This window comes from Aotus nancymaae, unplaced genomic scaffold, assembly GCF_030222135.1.
Source record: "Aotus nancymaae isolate 86718 unplaced genomic scaffold, 86718_ANA_hifiasm-v0.15.2.pri h1tg000014l, whole genome shotgun sequence".
NCBI lineage: Eukaryota > Metazoa > Chordata > Mammalia > Primates > Aotidae > Aotus > Aotus nancymaae.
Genome location: NW_026988425.1, coordinates 93,931,544 through 93,950,720, shown reverse-complemented (window position 1 = coordinate 93,950,720; position 19,177 = coordinate 93,931,544).

The following is a 19,177-nucleotide window of genomic DNA, read 5'->3' as shown; positions in this document are numbered from 1 at the left end:
ATGATGTTTTGAAATATAAATAAAGCTGGAATGGCTAAATCAAGACATTAAAGATACGTATTACTTATCATTAGGAACTTATCATTTTTGTATGTAGTGAGAACATTTAAAATTCACTCTGGGCATGGTTCAGTGGCTCATGTTTGTAATTCCAGCACTTTGGGAGATTGAGGCAGGAGGATTGCTTGCGCCCAGGAGTTTGAGACCAGCCTGGGCAGCATAGCAAGACTCCATCTGTAAAAAAGAATTTTTTAAAAAATTAACTGGGTGTGGTGGCATGTGTTTGCAGTCCCAGCTACTCAGTAGGCTGAAGTGAGAGGATCACTTGAGCTGTGATCACGCCACTGTGTTTCAGCCTGGGTGACAGAAAGAGGCCCTGTCTCTAAATAAATAAGTGAATAAATAATAATAAAATAAAATCTACTCTGTAAGCAATTTTCAGATGTACAGTATATCATCGACTACAGTTACTATCACCTATAATACATCTCCTGAACTAATTCTTCCTGTTTAACCCGAATTTGTGTCCTTTAACCAACATCTACTTATTTTCTCCACAAGATAGACTCTGGTAATTTAATCTTACTCTCTGTTCTTATGAGTTTGAATTTTTTATATTTTCTATATAAATGAGATTATGTAGTATTTGTCTTTCTGTGCCTGATTATTTTGCTTAGCATAATTTTCTCCAGGTTTATCTATGTTCTTACAAATGAAAAGATTTTCTCCTTTTTTTCAGACTGACTAGTTTTCCACTGTTTATATATATGGCATTTTCTCTTCATCTTCATCCATTGCTGGAGACTGAAATTGATTTCATGTTTGGCTGTTATGAATAATGCTACAGTGAACATCTGCATGTTTCACAAGTGCAGATGTCTCTTTGATATATAGAATTCATTTCCTTTGAATATGTACTTAGTAGTAGGATTGCTGAATCATATAGTAGTTCTATTTTTAATTTACTGAGGAAGCTACATACTGTTTTTCATAATGGCTATACTAATTTATTTTCCCTCCAACAGTGTATAAGTGTTACCCTTTCTAAACATTTCTTTCCACACTTGCTTGCTATCATTTTTTCTTTTTGAAAATAGACATTCTAATATGTATGAGAAATATCTCCTTGTGGTTTGGTGTGCATACTTATCAAATGCTTGTTGGCAAATGCTTGCTGGCAATTTGCATGTCTTCTTTGAGAAATGTCTATACAGGTTTTTTGAACTCCTGACCTAAAGTGATACACCTGCCTCAGCCTCCCAGAGTGCTGTGATTATAAGTGTGACCCACTGTGCCCAGCTGTATACAGGTTTTTGACTATTTTTTAATTGGGTTACTTGTTTTCTAAGTATTGACTTGTTTGAAATCTTTATATATTTTGGATATTAACCCATTATCAGATGTATGGTTTGCAAATATATTCTACTATCCTATATATTGTCTCTTCATTCCATTGACTGTTTCCTCTGCTATGCAAAACCTTTTTAGTTTGAAGTAATCCCATTTGTTTATTTTTGGTTTTATTGTCTGTGCTTTTGGATTTCTCTCTAAAAACAAAAGCTTATTGCCCAGAACAATGTCATGGAGCTCCTCCACTATGTTTACTTTCAGTAATTTCAGAGTTTCAGGTCTTAGGTTTAAGGTTTTAATTCACTTGGATTTGATTTTGGCATATAATCTGATATTAGCATCTAATTTCATTCTTCTACATTCACTTTTTCCAGCACTGTCTATTGAAGAGATTTTCCTTTCCCCCTAGTATGTTCTTGGCATCTCTGTCAAAAATTATGGACCACAAATGCATGGATTTATTTCTGGACCTCTATTCTGTTTTATTGATCTTAATGTCCATTTTTATGCTACACCTAGGTTTTGATGACTATAGTTTCATAAATAGGTCATCAAATTATATAATGTGATACCCCCAGCCTTGTTCTTTGGCACAAGATTGCTCTATCTATTCCAGGCCTTTTGTGGTTCCACATGAATTTTAGTTTTGTTTTTGCTTTTGTTTTTGTTTTCTGTTTCAGTGAAAAATGTCATTGGCATTTTGTTAAGGACTGCACTGAACCTATGAACTGCCTTGGGTTGTATGGACATTTTCACAACACAAATTTTTCTAATCTGTGGACATGGAATAGCTTTCCATTTATTTCTGTCTTCAATTTCTTTTATCAATGTTTTATCATTTTCCATGTATATAAGTTTCACTCCCTTAAGTGAGTATATTTCTAAGTATTTTATATTTTTGTATGTTTTTGAGAACGGATTACTGATTCTTTTGGTCAGTTCGTTGTTAGTTTATTATAATTTTACTGATTTTCCTTTTGATTTTGTATTCTGCAAATTTACTGAATTTGTTAATTTTAATGAGTTTTGGTAGAGTCTTTAGCATTTCTACAAATGTGATTTTTACCTCTGCCAAACAGATACAAGTTAACTTCTTTTGTTTTTATAATTTAGATGTCATTTCTTTCTTTCTCTTGCTTAATTACTCTGGCTAGCAATTCAAGTACTATGGTGAATAGAAGTAGTGAGTTGGCATCTTTATCTTGTTGATCTTAAATAAAAAACTTTATTTTTCACTGATGAATATGGTAGCTATGGTATGGATGTATATAGACTTTATCATATTCAAGTCTATTCTTCTAGTTCTAATTGGTTGTGAGTTTTTAATAAAATAATGTTGAATTTTCTGCATATATTGAGATTGTCATAATGTTTATCTTTGATTCTGTTAATATGGCATATGATATTTTATAGTTTTGTCTATCTTAAAACATCCTCTATCACAGGGATAAATTCCACTTGATCATTATGTATGATGTTTTTACTGAGCTGCTGAATTCAGTTTGCTAATTTTGTTATTATTGTTGATGAGGATTTTATCATTTTTGTTCATCAGAAATATTTGCCTATACTTTTCTTGTAGCATCCTTTTATGTTTCTGATATTAGAGTAACGCTGGCCTCATAATATGAATTTAGAAATGTTCTCTCCTCTAATTTTTTTTGGAAGAGTGAAAATAATTGTCTTTAATTCATTTTAAATGTTTGGAAAAATTCAGCAGTGAAACTGTCTAGTACTAGGATTTTCTTTCCTGGGAGATGTTTGATTAGTGCTTCAATGTCTTTATTTGTTATTGGTCTGTTCAGATTTTTTAATGTATTCTTGACTTAGTCTTGTTAGATTGTGTGCATTTAAATTTTTAACTATTTATTCCAGGTTAAACAGTTCATTGGCATATAATTATTCATAGTAGTCTCTTATTATTTTATTTCTATTATGTTAGTTATAATGTGTTCTCTTTCCTTTGTTTTATTTGAATATTTTCTCTTTTTTTTTTTTTTTTTTGAGATGGAGTTTCGCTCTTGTTACCCAGGCTGGAGTGCAATGGCGCGATCTCTGCTCACCGCAACCTCCGCCTCCTGGGTTCAGGCAATTCTCCTGCCTCAGCCTCCTGGGTAGCTGGGATTACAGGCACGCGCCACCATGCCCAGCTAATTTTTTGTATTTTTAGTAGAGACGGGGTTTCACCATGTTGACCAGGATGGTCTCGATCTCTTAACCTCGTGATCCACCTGCCTCAGCCTCCCAAAGTGCTGGGATTACAGGCTTGAGCCACCACGCCCGGCCTCTCTTTTTTTCTTAATCTAGCTAAAGTTAGGGGGATTTTATTTACCTTTTCAGGAAAACCCCAACTTTTCATTTTCTTAGTTTTCTCTATTGTTTTTCTGTGTCTCTTTTATTTTTCAGCACTCTTATCTTTATTTTTTCTTTTCTTCTATTAATTTTTAGCTTACTATATTATTTTTTCTAGTTTCTAGCTTCTTGAGGAATAATATTAGGATTTTATTTGGGACCTTTCTTTTTATTTAGAAATTCATTGTTGTGGCTGGGCGTGGTGGCACACACCTGTAATCCAAGCACTTTGGAGGCCAAGGCGGGCAGATCACCTAAGGTGGGGAGTTAAAGACCAGCCTGACCAACATGGTGAAAACCCATCTTAAAATAAATAAATAAATAAATAAATAAATGTATTGTTGTAAAGTTCTGTCTTTAGACTGCTTTTGCAGCATTCTGTAAGTGTTGCTGTTTCCATTTTCATTTATCTTGAGAGATTTTTAAATTTCTCTTTAATTTCCTTTTTGACCTATTGGTTGTTTAAAGGCATGCTTAATTTCTATGTTTGTGAATTTTTCAAATTTTCTTCTATTATTGATTTATAGTTTCATATCGGTTATCAAAAACTGCTTAATATGATAGTAGTCTTCTTAAATTTGTTAAGATTTATTTTGTAGCCTAACATATGATCTGCCTTGGCGATTGTTCCATGTGTGCTTGAGAAGAATGTTTATTTTGCTGCTATTGGATGATATGTTCTTGTATATTTCTATTAAGCCCATTTGGCCTAGAGTGCAGTTCAATTCAAGTGTTTTCTTGTTAATTTTTTCTCTGCATGATCTGTCCACAATTGGAAGTGAAGTTTTTTGAAGCCCCATACTATTATTTTATCACAGTCTATCTCTCTCTCTTTCTTCAGTTCTATTAATATCTACTTTATATATTTAAATCCTCCAATGTTGAGTGCATATGTATTTATATTTGTTATATATTTTTTAAGAATTTGTTTTGTTATCATTATATATCGGCCTCCCTTTTCTTTTCATATAGTTATTGATGTAAAGTCTATTTTGTCTAACTATAGGCCATGTTCTTTATTGGTTTTAATTTGCATCGAATACCATTTTGCATTCTTTCACTTCAGTCTTCGTGTGTCCTTAAAGGTGAAGTGAGTTTCTTATAGGCAACAAATGAATCTCTTCTTTTGTTTTGTTTTGCTTTGCTTTCTTTGCTTTGGCTTTTTGTTCCATTTATTCAGACACTCTTTTTTTCACTGGAAATTTTAATCCATTAACATTCAAGGTAATATTTGATAGTTAAAAGACTTAAAATTGATACTTTGTTAAATGTTTTCTGGTTGTTTTGCAGGACCTTTTTTTCTTTCCTTCTTGATGCTTTTCTTTGTGATTAGATTGTTTTCTCTAGTGGGGTGCATTGATTCTTTACTCTTTATCTTTTGTGTTTAGTGTAGGTTTGGTTTTGTGGTAACCATGTGGCTTGGATAAAATATCTTATAACAGGCTATTTTAAGCTGATAATAACTTAATTTTGATTGCATGATATATTTTTACTCCATATTCCCTTCTTAGTCCTTTTGGGCTAGTATAAGAAAACTTCTTAGACTGAGTATTTTAGAAACAACATATATGTATTTTTCACAGTTATGGAAGCTGGGAAGTCCAAGATGAAGACATAGCAGAAATTTGTTTCCAGTAAGGTTTTACTCTCTACTTTAAAGATGGCTCCTTGTTGCCATGTCTTCAAATCATGGGGGGGTAATCAGTATATCCATCCCCTCAAACATTTATCTTATCTTTGTATTGGGAAATTACAAATTATTATTTTTAATAGTTTTGTCTTTTAACCTTTGTACTAAAGAGATAAATGATTTTCATACCACCATAACAGTGTTAGGGTGTTCAAATTTAGATTCTTGTACTTTCTTTTACCAGTAAGTTTTAGACTTCCAAATGTTTTTCTATTTCTAATTAGCTACCTTTTCTTTTAACTTGAATAATTTCTGTTAGTGTTTTTTGGAAGACAAGTCTGCTGGTAATGAACTCCTTCAGCTTTTGTTTTATCTATCTTTAATTTCTGAGGGATAGCTTTTCTGGTTACAAAATTATTGGTTGCTAGTTTGTTTTCCAGTATGTTGAATCTATCAACTTACTGTCTCTTGGCCTATAAGCTTTCTGCTGAGAAATCTTATGATAGCCTTCTGAAATTCCCTTATATATGATTTCTTCTATTTTATTGCTGCTTTCAGGATCCTCACTTTGTATTTTATTTTTTGACAGTTTGATTATGGCAGTGTAGTCTTGTTTGGATTGAATTTGGTTAGACACCTTTAACCTTCATGTACATGGATGTTTATATGTTTTCTCAGATTTGAAAAGGATTCTACTATTAACTTCTTTAAATAATCTTGCTATTCCATTGTCTCTCTTTTCTCTTTTTTTACTTTCTGTGGCTCAAATATTTGCTCTTTCGATACTGTTCTGTGAATTCTGTGAGCTTCCTTTATTCCTTTTTATTCTTATTTCTTTTTTCTCTCCTATGTATTTTCAAATAACCTGTCCTCAAGTTGAATGATTGATCAATTCTGCTGTTGATGTCCTCTATTGTATTTTCCATTTCATTTGTTATATTTTTCAACTGAAGAATTTTTTTTTTAATTTCTAATGTCTCTGATAAATTTCTCCTTTCATGCGTTGAAAGGAGAATTCAATGAAATTCTCTGTATTTTCTTCAATTTCACTGAGCTTCCTTAAAACAAGTATTTTGAATTCTTCGACAGGGAATTTGTATGTCTCCATTGCTTTGCTGTCAGCTATGGGGAGATTATTTTGTGTTTTTGGTGGTACTATGTGTCCTCTTTTTAAATGTTTCTTGTTGTTTTACATTAATATTTGTGAATTCAGAGTAGTCACCTCTTACCGACTTTATTGGCTAGGTTCATTGTGAAAAGACTTTAAGGACTGCAAGGTTGCTTGCTTGTTGGGGCATAGTGATTCTAGAATCAGTGATAGTGCCAACTTTGTATTATCTGTGTAGCTTTGTAAGGTGAGGTCCTTGTTGATGAAGATTATATGGATCTTCAGTGTTCAATGCTGTGGATATCTACAGTGGTGGCAATGGTCATTGGTTCTTTGTTGGCAAAGATCTTCCCAGTGTCTCTATCTCCAACCAGAAAAATTGTTAAAAAAATCTTTCTTGTCACTGGTTATGGCTTGTAGGCTTGCTTGCAGTGGTTGTGGCACTGGGATTTCATGGATGGTGCTTAGTGAGTGACCATGGAGCTAAGGCCTGTAGCATGGGCACAAACAAAGGGACTATAGCTCTGAGATTTGGGGAACTGGTGCTCATGATGAAGTCACCCCTGCTGCCATTTTGATAACCGTATTCAAGGTGCAGATTATTGTGAATTATCTGAGGAATCAAGCATGAGAGCACAGGAATGCACAGAGTAGAGTGATTCCAGGATTGGGCAGGTTCCAACTCTCCATAGCAGTAGAGCTGTGCCCAGAACATGGGCATATATGGTGCCTAGCTCTCCATAGCAGCAGAGCCGGTGCCCACAGCAAGTGCTTGGCTCCAGGGTCCAGAGTGAAAACTAGCTTGCTCTGCTATTGGCTCCGATAACTGAGATGTGGACCCATCTGGTGTTACCGCTGAGCCTGGGTCTGTACTTTGGAGATTCAAAGAGCAGCCATGTTTATAGGGTTGGGGTACATGCAGAGTCTGGCTAGATAGTGGCTCCTTTCCCTAGTAGATGCTTTTCTGTGGGGAACAGGGGTGTGCAGTCATGTTTTTCTCTGTGGGATTTCCTGGCAGGATTAGCTTTGTGTTACCTCAGTGACAAGAGATGCCAGTGTTCTCTGTGTAGCAGGTTGCTGGGGAGCATGTTGACTCAAATCACATGGCTGATACCAATAGCTTCCATCTTTCTTCTTTGCACTTAGCCATCATCTGGTGTCTTAGGTATGTCAATATCACTAGAGATTCTTTCTATGTGGATATTCTCCATCTTTTTTTTTCTCCACTGTGTTGCTACAGATTTTTTAATGGGCCCTGGAGCCCTCTGTGGGCTATTTTGATTTGTAATAACTGTCTGTTTTTGGTTTTTATTTTTTGGTTCTAGGACAATGTTTTTAAAAAGTGGCAAGAGTAAATATTATTTTCTTCTTATTGGTCTTAGGTAGACAGTATATTTTTACTATAACACTTTTGCTTTCAGAATATTGCTGAAATACTGAAATTTCAGAAATTTCAGGCACTGAGCATGGTGGTGACAACTGGTCTTCTCATCTAGTCTCTTCTGCTTACAAGTTTCACCTTTGAACAATTGAGGACCATGCAAACGGGGCTCAGTGTTTTTGACCTGCTGCACATAGGATCTATATTCCACGGTATGAGAGGATACGCAAAGGAAGGAATAGAGGCCTGTTACTCTTAGCTACTCCTATGTGGAATGAAACATCTGCAAAACCAAGCTGGTGTATGTGACAGGGGCTGGTGGTAGATGAAAAATGATACTAACCAGCCTTTCCTGGGAAGAAACTATAGCCCAAACCTAGTAGCAGATGAAAGAGGAAACCATGCCCTCTTCATTCTACCTGTGTGGCCTAGAATGTTTATTATGTAGAGCTAGAGAGGTAGAAAAGATTGAGTAATTACACCCATCTCAAAGATTTTTGCTTTTTTTTTTAATAACTTTATTTTCTGGACATAGGATCTCACTCTGCTGCTCAGGCTGAAGTGCAATGACATGATCAAAGCTCATTGTAGCTTCAAAATCTTGGGCTCAAGCAATCTTCCTACCTCAGTCTCCTAAGTAGATGGAACTACAAGCATGTACCACCATTTCTGGATTTATTTTTGTTTTATGGGGTCTTGTCATGTGGCCCAGGCTGCTTTTAAACTTCTGGTTTCAAACAGTCCTTCTGCTTCAACCTCCAAAAGCACTGGGATTAAAGGCATGAGCCACCGTACCCAGGTCTTGCTTTTCTTTATATAATTTAGTAGATTTTCTAAAAAAAAAAAAAATGATTATTTGTTGTATGCACTTAAAACAATTTTAAAGATTTTAATTTTTTTCAAAAAATCATATTCACCAATTGTGATTGTTTTTCTGAATACAGGGTCTGTGAAACTCCTCCTGAAATACTGTTGTAGAGGTGGTAGGTTCTATCTATAATGTTTTAAAATGTGTTTTTTTAATAACTTACCTTAATGGTTGATTAGGTATTGCATTATGTTTATATAGTTTTTCTACTAGTGACATCATTTTACATGTTTTGGAGACATCTAAAAAAATTACTTTTCCATTTATAACTGTTTTAAATATTTCTTGTATTTACATTTTGAATAATATCAGTGTTATAATTTTGACTTCAAATGTCAAATATAATTTAGAAAACTCAAAAAGAATAAAACTCAATTGTATTTATCCATATTTTTTGCCTAATATGTTCTTCTGTTCTAATGTTACAAGATCTCTCATTATACAATTTTATTTTTGTTTAAAGACATTCTCCTTTAGCTATTTTTTAAAAAAACCTAAGAATGTAGTTAAGTTATATAGCAAAAGGATCTTTGCTACAATCCATAAGGAAAGGAACTTTTTCTTAATCTAAGAATACCTTATTTTCCCTTTTGATCCTGAAGAATATTGTTGGTAGATGTAGAATTGTGGATGTACATGATTGTTGTTGTTTCCTTTCATGACTTAGAATTTTGACTATGACACTGTTTTTGGCTTTCATCATTTCTTGTAAGAAATTCAGTCCTTCAAATTGTTTGCTCTCATAGGCAAGGTGCCATTCTCTCTATAAATTTCAAGATTTTTTTTTCTTTAGTTTTCAAAAGTTTGAATATGATATAACTTGCCATGAACTTCTTTAGGATTATCTTGTTTTGAGTTCATTTAGCTTCTTAAATCTGTAGGTTTATGCCTTTTGCAAAATTTGGGAAGTTTTCATCCATTTTTCAGTACATTTTTGTTCTGCTCCTTTTATCTTCTCCTGTTAAGATTCCAATGATGTGAATGTTAGACCTTTTTTTTTTTTTGCTACAGTCCCAAAAGTGCCTGAAACTCTGCTTATTTTATTTCTTCAGTATTTACTGGGTTTTAGATTGGCGATTTCTGTTGTTCTATCTTATAGTTCATTGATTCCCTGTTCTCTCTAGCCGGCTGCTGAGCCCTTATGTTGAGCTTTGCGGTTATTGAATTTTTAAGTTCAAACATTTCCTTTGTTTCTTATTCGTATCTTCTATGTCTTTGCTGCTTTTTTTCATTTCTGAAAATGTGTTAGTAGGTGTATGTTGAAGTATTTTGATAATGGCAGTGGTAAAATCTTTGTTAAATAATTCTAACATCTCTCGTATCTCTGTTGGCATGTGATTACCTTTTTTTCCTCATTCAGTTTGAGATTTTCCTGATTCTTTTTAGGAGGAGTAATTTACTAAAAATTAAAACCTTGACATTATGGGTATTATGTTTTGAGACTGGATTATACTTAAACCTTCTATTTTACTTGGCTCTCTCTGACCCCACTACAATCTCACTTAGATGTGATGGAGGGAATTATCTTAATTATTTTCAGGTGAGGATAGAAGCCCAACTTTCTCACTAGGCCTCCATTTACACCTGATAAAGGTGGGAGCGCTTCATAGTTGAGCTAAGTTGAGAGTTCTGGCTCTACAATAAGCCTTTCTGATACTTTCTTGGCTAGGATACATAGTGTTGCTTCATTATTTCTTCCCAAGTGGCTCTAATAAACACAACAGAGAAAAGGAATTATCTCATAACCACAGGAACATTTTGAAAATTTTGACTTTCTATGTAGCCAATTTTGACACTATTGTCACCAGCAGGTGGGGGTGGAAGTTCCAGCTCCACAGGTGGTTTCCACTGAGACCATGAGGAGGGGGTTACTATGCCCCACTGTGGATGAAAACGTAAGCTTCCTTCTTGGACGTCAACCAGGTACTGCTATTACAAGTCTCATTGTAGCCTTGTGGGCATGGAAACCTGCTCATCCTTTTTTGGCATGGGGGGTGGGTTGGGCCACAATTTTTTTCTTTCCTGTTTGGCAGGAGTAGAGTGGTAATTTTCTAAATGGTTTCTGATATGGTTTGGCTGTTTCCTCCACCCAAAATCTCATCTTGAATTGTAATCTTCAAAATCTCCATAATCTCTATGTGTCAAGGGATAGACCAGGTGGAGGTAATTGAATCAATCGAGTGGTTCTAATGATAGTAAGTGAGTTCTCATGAGACCTGATGGTTTTATAAGTATTTGGTAGTTCTTCCGGCATTCATTTTCCTTCTTACCACCTGTGAAAAAGGTGCCTTGCTTCCTCTTCAACTCACACCATGTTTGTAAGTTTCCTGTGGCCTTCCCAGCCCCCAAACTGAACTGTGAGTCAATTAAACCTCTTTCCTTTATAAATTATGCAGTCTCAGGCAGTTCTATAAAGCATGTGAAAATGGACTAAGACAATTTCTATCTTCCTAGGTTGTTAACTTTGGAAGAGTGATCAGTTCCTTGGCTAGTGAGATCAATATTTGTTGAGAAATTATTTTGTTTGCTGTTGTGTTTCTGGAGTCCAGCCTTCTTTGACTCCAACTCTAGGACATATGAGCCTAAATGAAAACCCAGTGAAAGCACTACTATGTTACCACAGTTTCTTGCTGGTCTGCCTTCTTCTCTTCACCTTGTAGGAACTTGTATGTTTGTTTTATATATTATGTCCCTGGATTTTAATTGGTCTTAGCAAGAGGATTCTGGAGAAGGACATTTAAAAGTAAACTTGGAAGAATTACTTCTATTTCCAGAAGTACCTATCTGGAATCATAAGTATATTTTGCTGTTGTTCTGTTAATTTGAAACAATGTTTAAATCTTGTGGTATTGCCTACATTCATTCAGGTCAGGATATGCTAACTTATATAGTTCTCTTTTATATATATATATATATATATATATATATATATATATATATATAAAATTGCATTTTAGGTTTTGGGGTACATGTAAAGAACATGCAAGATTGTTGCTTAGGTACATATATGGCAATGTGGTTTGCTGCCTTCCTCCCTATCACCCATATCTGGCATTTCTCCCCGTGTTATCCCTCCCCAACTTCCCACCCCCTGCTGTCTTTCCCCTAGTTCCCGCCCCCCACAGACCCCAGTGTGTGATGCTCCCCTCCCTGTGTCCATGTGTTCTCATTGTTAACCAGTGTATGAGAGTATGCCCTTATATCTATGGAGAAATACGATGGAAATAATATTAGTCCACATATCCAAGACTGGACATTTTATAAAAGAAAGAGATTTAATTAGACTTACAGTTCCATGTGGCTGGGGAAGCCTCACAATCATGTCTTACATGGATGGCAGCAGACAAAGGGAGAATGAGGAAGATGCAAAAGCAGAAATCCCTGATAAAACAATTAGATCTGGTGAGATTTATTCACTACCACAAGAATCATGGGAAACCACCCTCCTGATTCAATTATCTCCCAGCAGGTCCCTCCCACAAAATGTAGAAATTATGGGAGTACCATTCAAGATGAAATTTGAGTGGGAACACAGAGCCAAGCTATATCATTCCACCTCTGGCCCCTGACAAATATCATGTCCTTACATTTCAAAATCAATCATGACTTCCCAACAGTCCCCCAAAGTCTTAATTCATTTCAGTATTAACTGCAAAGTCCAAAGTTCAAACTCTCATCTGAGACAAGGCAAGTCCCTTCCTTTTAAGAGGCTGTAAAATCAAAAGCAAGCTAGTTATTTCCTGAATACAATGTGGATACAGACATTGGATAAATACAACCATTCCAAATTGGAGAAATTGTCCAAAACAAAGGGTCTACAGGGCCCAGGCAAGTCTGAAATCTAGTGGGGCAGTCAAATCTCTTTTTTTTCCCTTTTTAAATTATATTTCAAGTTTGGGGTACATGTGTAGAACATGCAGGTTTGTTACATCGGTATACATGTGCCATGATGGTTTGCTGCCTCCATCACCTTGTTATCTACATTAGGTATTTCTCCTAATGCTGTCCCACTCCTATACCCCCATCCCCTGCTATCCCTCCCCTAGCCCCTGCCCCCTGACAGGACCCAGTGTGTAATGCTCCCCTCCCTGTGTCCATGTGTTGTCATTGTTCAACACTCACTTATGAGTGAGAACATGTGGGGTTTGGTTTTCTGTTCTTGTGTCAGTTTGCTGAGAATGATGGCTTCCAGCTCCATCCATGTCCCTGCAAAGGATATGAACTCATCCTTTTTTATGGCTACATAGTATTCCATGGTGTATATGTGCCACATTTAGAGAAGTAGAACAGTGAAATATACCCAGTAATTAATCACAGTTATCTATGGAAACACAGTCAGTTCTCAATTACGTGTTTAATTTTTTAAAATTCCTTTGCTACCTCTTGCTATCACGGGCACCACAGGATCACTTTGAGAGGAGATAAACTTATCACGTTCAGTAAAAACTTAGTTTCAGTATTTGGTCATTAATATTTATATACATTTTGGTAACCTCAACTCATTAAAATTTCATTTTATTTTGTTGGTCTATAATTGTACACTAGGGGAGAACTACAATTGAGTAAAAAGTATAAGAGAGCTACATTGTTTAGTAGGTGAAGGTGTTAAAAATTTATGTAGAATAACAAATCCTGGGAACTGACCAAATAGTGGCTCTTTACCAACTGTCTTAGTTTTTAAAAATTACAATAAAATAGTTTTTTGTACTTTAAACATAACAAATGAAAAATATGATAACAATAATATAATACTGAAAACATCTAGCATGCAAAATAAACTTTAGAAACATTTGATCTCTATATGTGCTAGAAGTATATGTGTACATCTGTTTATATATATATAATAAAATATATATATTTAAAATATACATACTTAAATTTTTTTATGTTTGGTAACTATTGAAAGGAATTAAAGGGGGAATGTTTTCCAAACAATCCCTTGCATGTTATAATAAAAATATCAGATTCTCACTTGGAAACCTGGGTAGGTAGAAGGTTTTATTTTCCAGGTTCAGTCTTGTCTTTTGGTTCTCTTGTATTCTGATGTGGATATTAGTACCCCACTGATGTGACAGAGAAAGAAAATTCTGAAGTAGATAACTTCTTTTAAAACTATAGTCTGAGCTTTTTAAATGAGATGAATGGGTACTGGAGATAAAAGAAAAAATCCATGGCAGCAATAATAACATAAGTAAGCCTTGGAAAATAAAAACTGTAATTTGTAATGCAATCTTACACAAAAGGATGAAGATAAAGTGGTTGAGAAAGGAAACAAAACAAAACAAAACAAAACAAGTTCTTGAATCGTTAATATCTGTTGCATACCAGAATAGGCACTCTCAAATATACTATTGCACTTTCAGCCTATAAAAGCTTTAAGATGTACAAATTACATTTTTATGATGAGAACTAGAGACGTTATGTAATCTTTTTGGAATGAGTTGCTAGTGAGAGACAAAGCACAGAATTTGAATCTGTGCTCTCAAATGACAAAGCCTGTACATATCTTCCAGTTTGAAAGAATAATTCACCTGAAAGTGTTACCTGTGTATATTTGAAAAAGACTATTTTATATCACACAAAAATGTAAACAATAGACACTGGGGTCTATGTGAGGATGGAGGCTGAAAGGAAATAGAGGATCAAAAAAAAAATAACTCATGGGTCTAGGCTTAGTGATAAAATAATCTGTACAACAAGTCCCAAAAACATGACTTTACCTGTACAACAAACATGCACATATACCCCTGAACGTAAAATAAAAATTAAAAAGAGAAGTTTAACACTGAGCTCTGTGTCCTGGCATTATTATTTTCACTTCTCACACCAAATAATACCAAATATCTCAATTTTTTAAGAAAAATACTTGTTTTCTTTCACTTCAAAAGATAAAGGATAATTTGTGGACTTATTAGAAATCTTTTGCAAATTCTGATGCTTTAATGTAACAGAATCACTATGTCTTTCTTTTCTAGGTCTAAAAATAAATCAAAATAAATGTGGTAGACTGTAACCGAACTTGTTCAACCTACAGCCTGTGGGCAAGGTAGCCCAGGATAGCTTTGAGTGAGGCCCAACACAAATTCATAAACTTTCTGAAAACATTATGAGTTTTGAAAGACACAAGAATCGCTTGAACCTGGGAGGCAGAGTTTGCAGTGTGCCAAAATTGTGCCACAGCACTCAAGCCAGAGTGACGGAGTGAAACTCTGTCTCAATAAATAAATAAGTAAATATTATTTTTTCTAAAAAAAGGAACATTGTAAGCTGGTGCAGAAGGGCATTTTTGATTTGTTACTTGAAATTTAAAACATGCAAGTCACATGATAGGTATATTTACTGCATTTATTTCATTAAATTAAGTTGACAGACAAAACAGTAACTCAAAATGATTAACCTATTAATGCTTTCCAACATTATCTTATAATGTATAAACATTACACATTTTAAATTAAATATATACATACAGTTGTAAGATATATATTTAACCTAAAACATACAATGTTTATTTGCTAAAATACCAATGCACGCCCAAGACTGCTTTGATTTCAGTCTTTTAAAAAATATTTATTTATTTATTTAAAAAATTTATTTGGCTGAGCACAGGCTCATGCCTGTGATCCCAGCACTTTGGGAGGCTGAGGTGGGTCGATCGCGAGGTCAGGAGTTTGAGAGCAGCCTGGTCAACATAGTGAAACCCCATCTCTACTAAAAAATATAAAAAAATAGCTGGGCATGGTGGTGGGCACCTGTAATCCCAGCTACTTGGGAGGCTAGGGCAGGAGAATCACTTATACTCTGGATGCGAATATGTATCTATTTAGAGTTGGGGTATTCCTAAGCTGCCCAGGCTGGAGTGCAATGGCAAGTGCGGTGGCTATTTATAGGCACAATCCCACTCCTGATCAGCATGGGAGTTTTAACCTGCTCTGTTTCTGACCTGGGCAGTTTCACTCCTCCTTCAGCAACCTGGTGGTTCCCCACTCCCAAGAAGTCACCATATTGATGCTAAACTTAGTGTGAACATTGGATCAGCATAGTGCCCTATATCCCAGAACATCTGGACTCAAGCAATGGTCCTGCCTCCTCGGCCTCCCAAGTAGCTGGGAGTATAAGGACACACCACCATGCCTAGCAAGGTTTTTTTTCTTTCTTTTTTTAATGTAACCTGTAGTCACAGGGCATCTATGTTTTCAGTTTGGATTTATATAAATTAGAATATGAACTTATATTTAAAAGGACTCTGAGCAACAAATTTTAATTTTATCATTTTCTCCAACCTCTCAGTCATCTCACATTTAATCTAAAACTTTGTATATAATGTTGACAGCATTAAACTTAATTAAAGTAACTACCATAATAACAAAAATGGCATAAACAGGTTTTGGAAGAAAAAAATCACTGACATTGGAGGTGTGATATCGCACTGTTGGGCAGATAGTTCCGTAGACATTGGTCTAGGGAGTACTGATTAAACTCACAAGTCAATTAACTAGAAATAGGTAAAACCATTTATTGCCTTAGTTTTACATTCACTTCTTATGCCCTTAGAGTGACAGTCCAGGAAATGACTGCTACTCCTCACAAAGGACTTGGAATAGCTCTCTTTCCTACCACCACTTGTGCCACCTCTAACAAATGCACATACCGTGAGCCACATTCTGACTGCAATGTGAAGCTAGCTCTGACTAATGCTTGTGGGTTGGAATATTTTCTGTACCAACTGTTCTTCCAGATGTTGGAACTATAATTGTGACTGGTGTTGTGGGTTTTATTACTCCTCTTTATTACGAAATTTTTGTGCACTTAAATGTTTCAGTTGTATCTTATTATGTCCAGATGGTTTCCTCTTTATCTTGTCTTACTCATATTGTAATCATAATCCTAAATAATAATAATATCCAGTAACCTATTCTTTTCCTCTTTGCATCAAGCATGTAATATACTCAGAAGAGCAGAAAACAACTCTTAGAAACTAGGACTCATTAGGTTTCTACATGGCTAAGAATGACTCTGACATTTTTAACTACTGATAAGCAACTCTTTTTTTTCCATTTGAAGGGTATCAGAATATGCCACTCCAAAATATGCTGCTTTGACATAAGAATTATTTAAGCTAAAGGCAATTAAGAAAAAGCTCTCTATTTTCTCCTGTCTGCCTAACAGCAGGTCATAACTTTTCCTTGTGAAGATATGTATTAGTTCGTTATCACATTGCTATAAAGAAATATCTGAAGCTGGATAATTTATAAAGAAAAACTGTTTAACTGGCTTATAGTTCTTCAGGCTGTACAGGAAGCATAGTGACATCAGCTTCTGGGAAGGCATCAGGTAGATTTTACTTGTGACAGGAGCAGGTGGCTTTCTGCAAGAGCAGGAGCAAGAGAAAGAGAGAAAGGGAGGAAGTGCCACATATGTTTAAATGACCAGATCTCAGGAAGATTCACTGACTATGGCGAAGACAGTACAAAGGGGGATGAGATGCTGATCCATTCATGAGAAAGAGCCTCCATGATCTAATCACCTCCCTCTGTGCCCCACCTCCAACATTGGGGATTGTAATTAAGCATGAGATTTGCATGGGGACACAGATTCAAGCCATATCAAGCTATCCTCCTCTTTCATACCAGGAAGAAAGGAGCAACAATTACTAATGCACATGGAGACAGTCCTAAGATGAATCTGCGTAAACAAAATCTTACTAGATCGCTCTTACCTTCCACCCCTATATTCTTGCCTTCCACAATTTATTGCCTGTAGAAGCATGGACATTTTTCTTTTTCTTTTTATCACATCTTCACAATTTGTCATGCTCTGCTAAGATTGTATATAAGTAATACAAATTTAATCACCTCTTTAGATCTTGACTTCTATTCTGTGACTACTTCCCTGCATATGAAATTTTTAAATATTGACATTAAATAAAAACTGTATACCTCTCTCTTTTTAATGTCTTTTTAATTTAATTCACAGTTTCCATCTACATATCAAAGGTAGACATGTTAGAAATATCATATTTTATATTTTAAATCCCAATAACATTATTTCCCTATATGATTCTTTTGAGTACTCAATTGTGGAGAGGAATAGCATTTGAAAATTTTATTTTAGAGATAGTGTCATGTACTATTGAAGAGAATTTTGTTGTCAGACGGCCAGCTTTTAAACTTACTCTATCACTTACTAACTGCCTGATTTTGATAAATTATCTTACCTTAAAGTTTTTCTAAATATGTAAACAAACTTATTTCCTTATAGGATTGTTGTAATAATTTTTAAAAACCTCTATAAACACAAATCATGTAAAACAATACCTGAATCATAATTTTTTTTTATTATTATTATACTTTAAGTTCTGGGGTACATGTGCAGAACAATCAATGTTAGCTTTAAATAACAGTATATTATTATTTAAACTCAAAACAGTCTGTGTCATAAACTCCAGTACACTGTAGCAAAACAATACTCATACTACATTAAAGATGTTAGCTAGCCGGGCCCAGTGGCTCACGCCTGTAATCCCAGCACTTTGGGAGGCCGAGGCGGGTGGATCACGAGGTCAAGAGATCAAGACCATCCTGGTCAACATGGTGAAACCCCGTCTCTACTAAAATAAATAAATAAATAAAGATGTTAGCTTGAATTTTATTAATTTTGAAGCTGTTGGAGCTCTGAAAATGATACCTTAAAATTTGGCACTTGGGTATGCTAAGTACTTTGAACTAAAAGATGTTAGAGAAGACTCAGAAGCAAAGACTTTCTGACCTTCTCCTGCCCTCCTTTCTCCTTGCTCCTCTTTCTCTCCCAAGGCAAGTCATAGAATCCAGAATTCCTCTTCCCCAACGTGGATCATAGAAACTAGAACCCCTCTACTCCAAAGTCAGCCATGAACCTCAGAAATATTACTTCACCTTCCTTCACTTTTCTGTGTAAGATATTGCTGTAAAGAAATTGAATAGCCTTGTCCGAGAGCTGATCATAATGCCCTCATTCCAGAAAGGGTCCAGCCTTATACTTTGGAAGAAGGAATGTCACACAGAGAAGCCAAGAAGAATCTGATCAGAAAGGCCTTGCTGGGTTTCCCCACTCAATCTGTTACTATTACATTATTTCCTTTTTGTCTGATCACATGTCTCTATGGCTGTTCACTCATTATTGAATCCAAGCATAGAAGTGCAGTCTTTCCTTGAGTCTTTAGGTCTTCATTTCTTAAGGCTCCTGTGTCATATAAAACTTTCATCAGATAAACGTATTATGCTTTTTTGTTAACCTGTCTTTTGTTTTAAGAATGTTAGCTGTGATCCTTATAATGGGAAGGAAATATATCATATTTCCACCTCTATGAAGCTTTTAAAAATTTGATTTTTAATAGTTTATAATTTAACTTTGGTTTTATTTCTTTATAAAGCCCCACAGTTAACTCATATATGAGAAACACTCTTGTACATCTTCTAACCCTCTAAGTCATGCAGCTCAATTTAACCTACA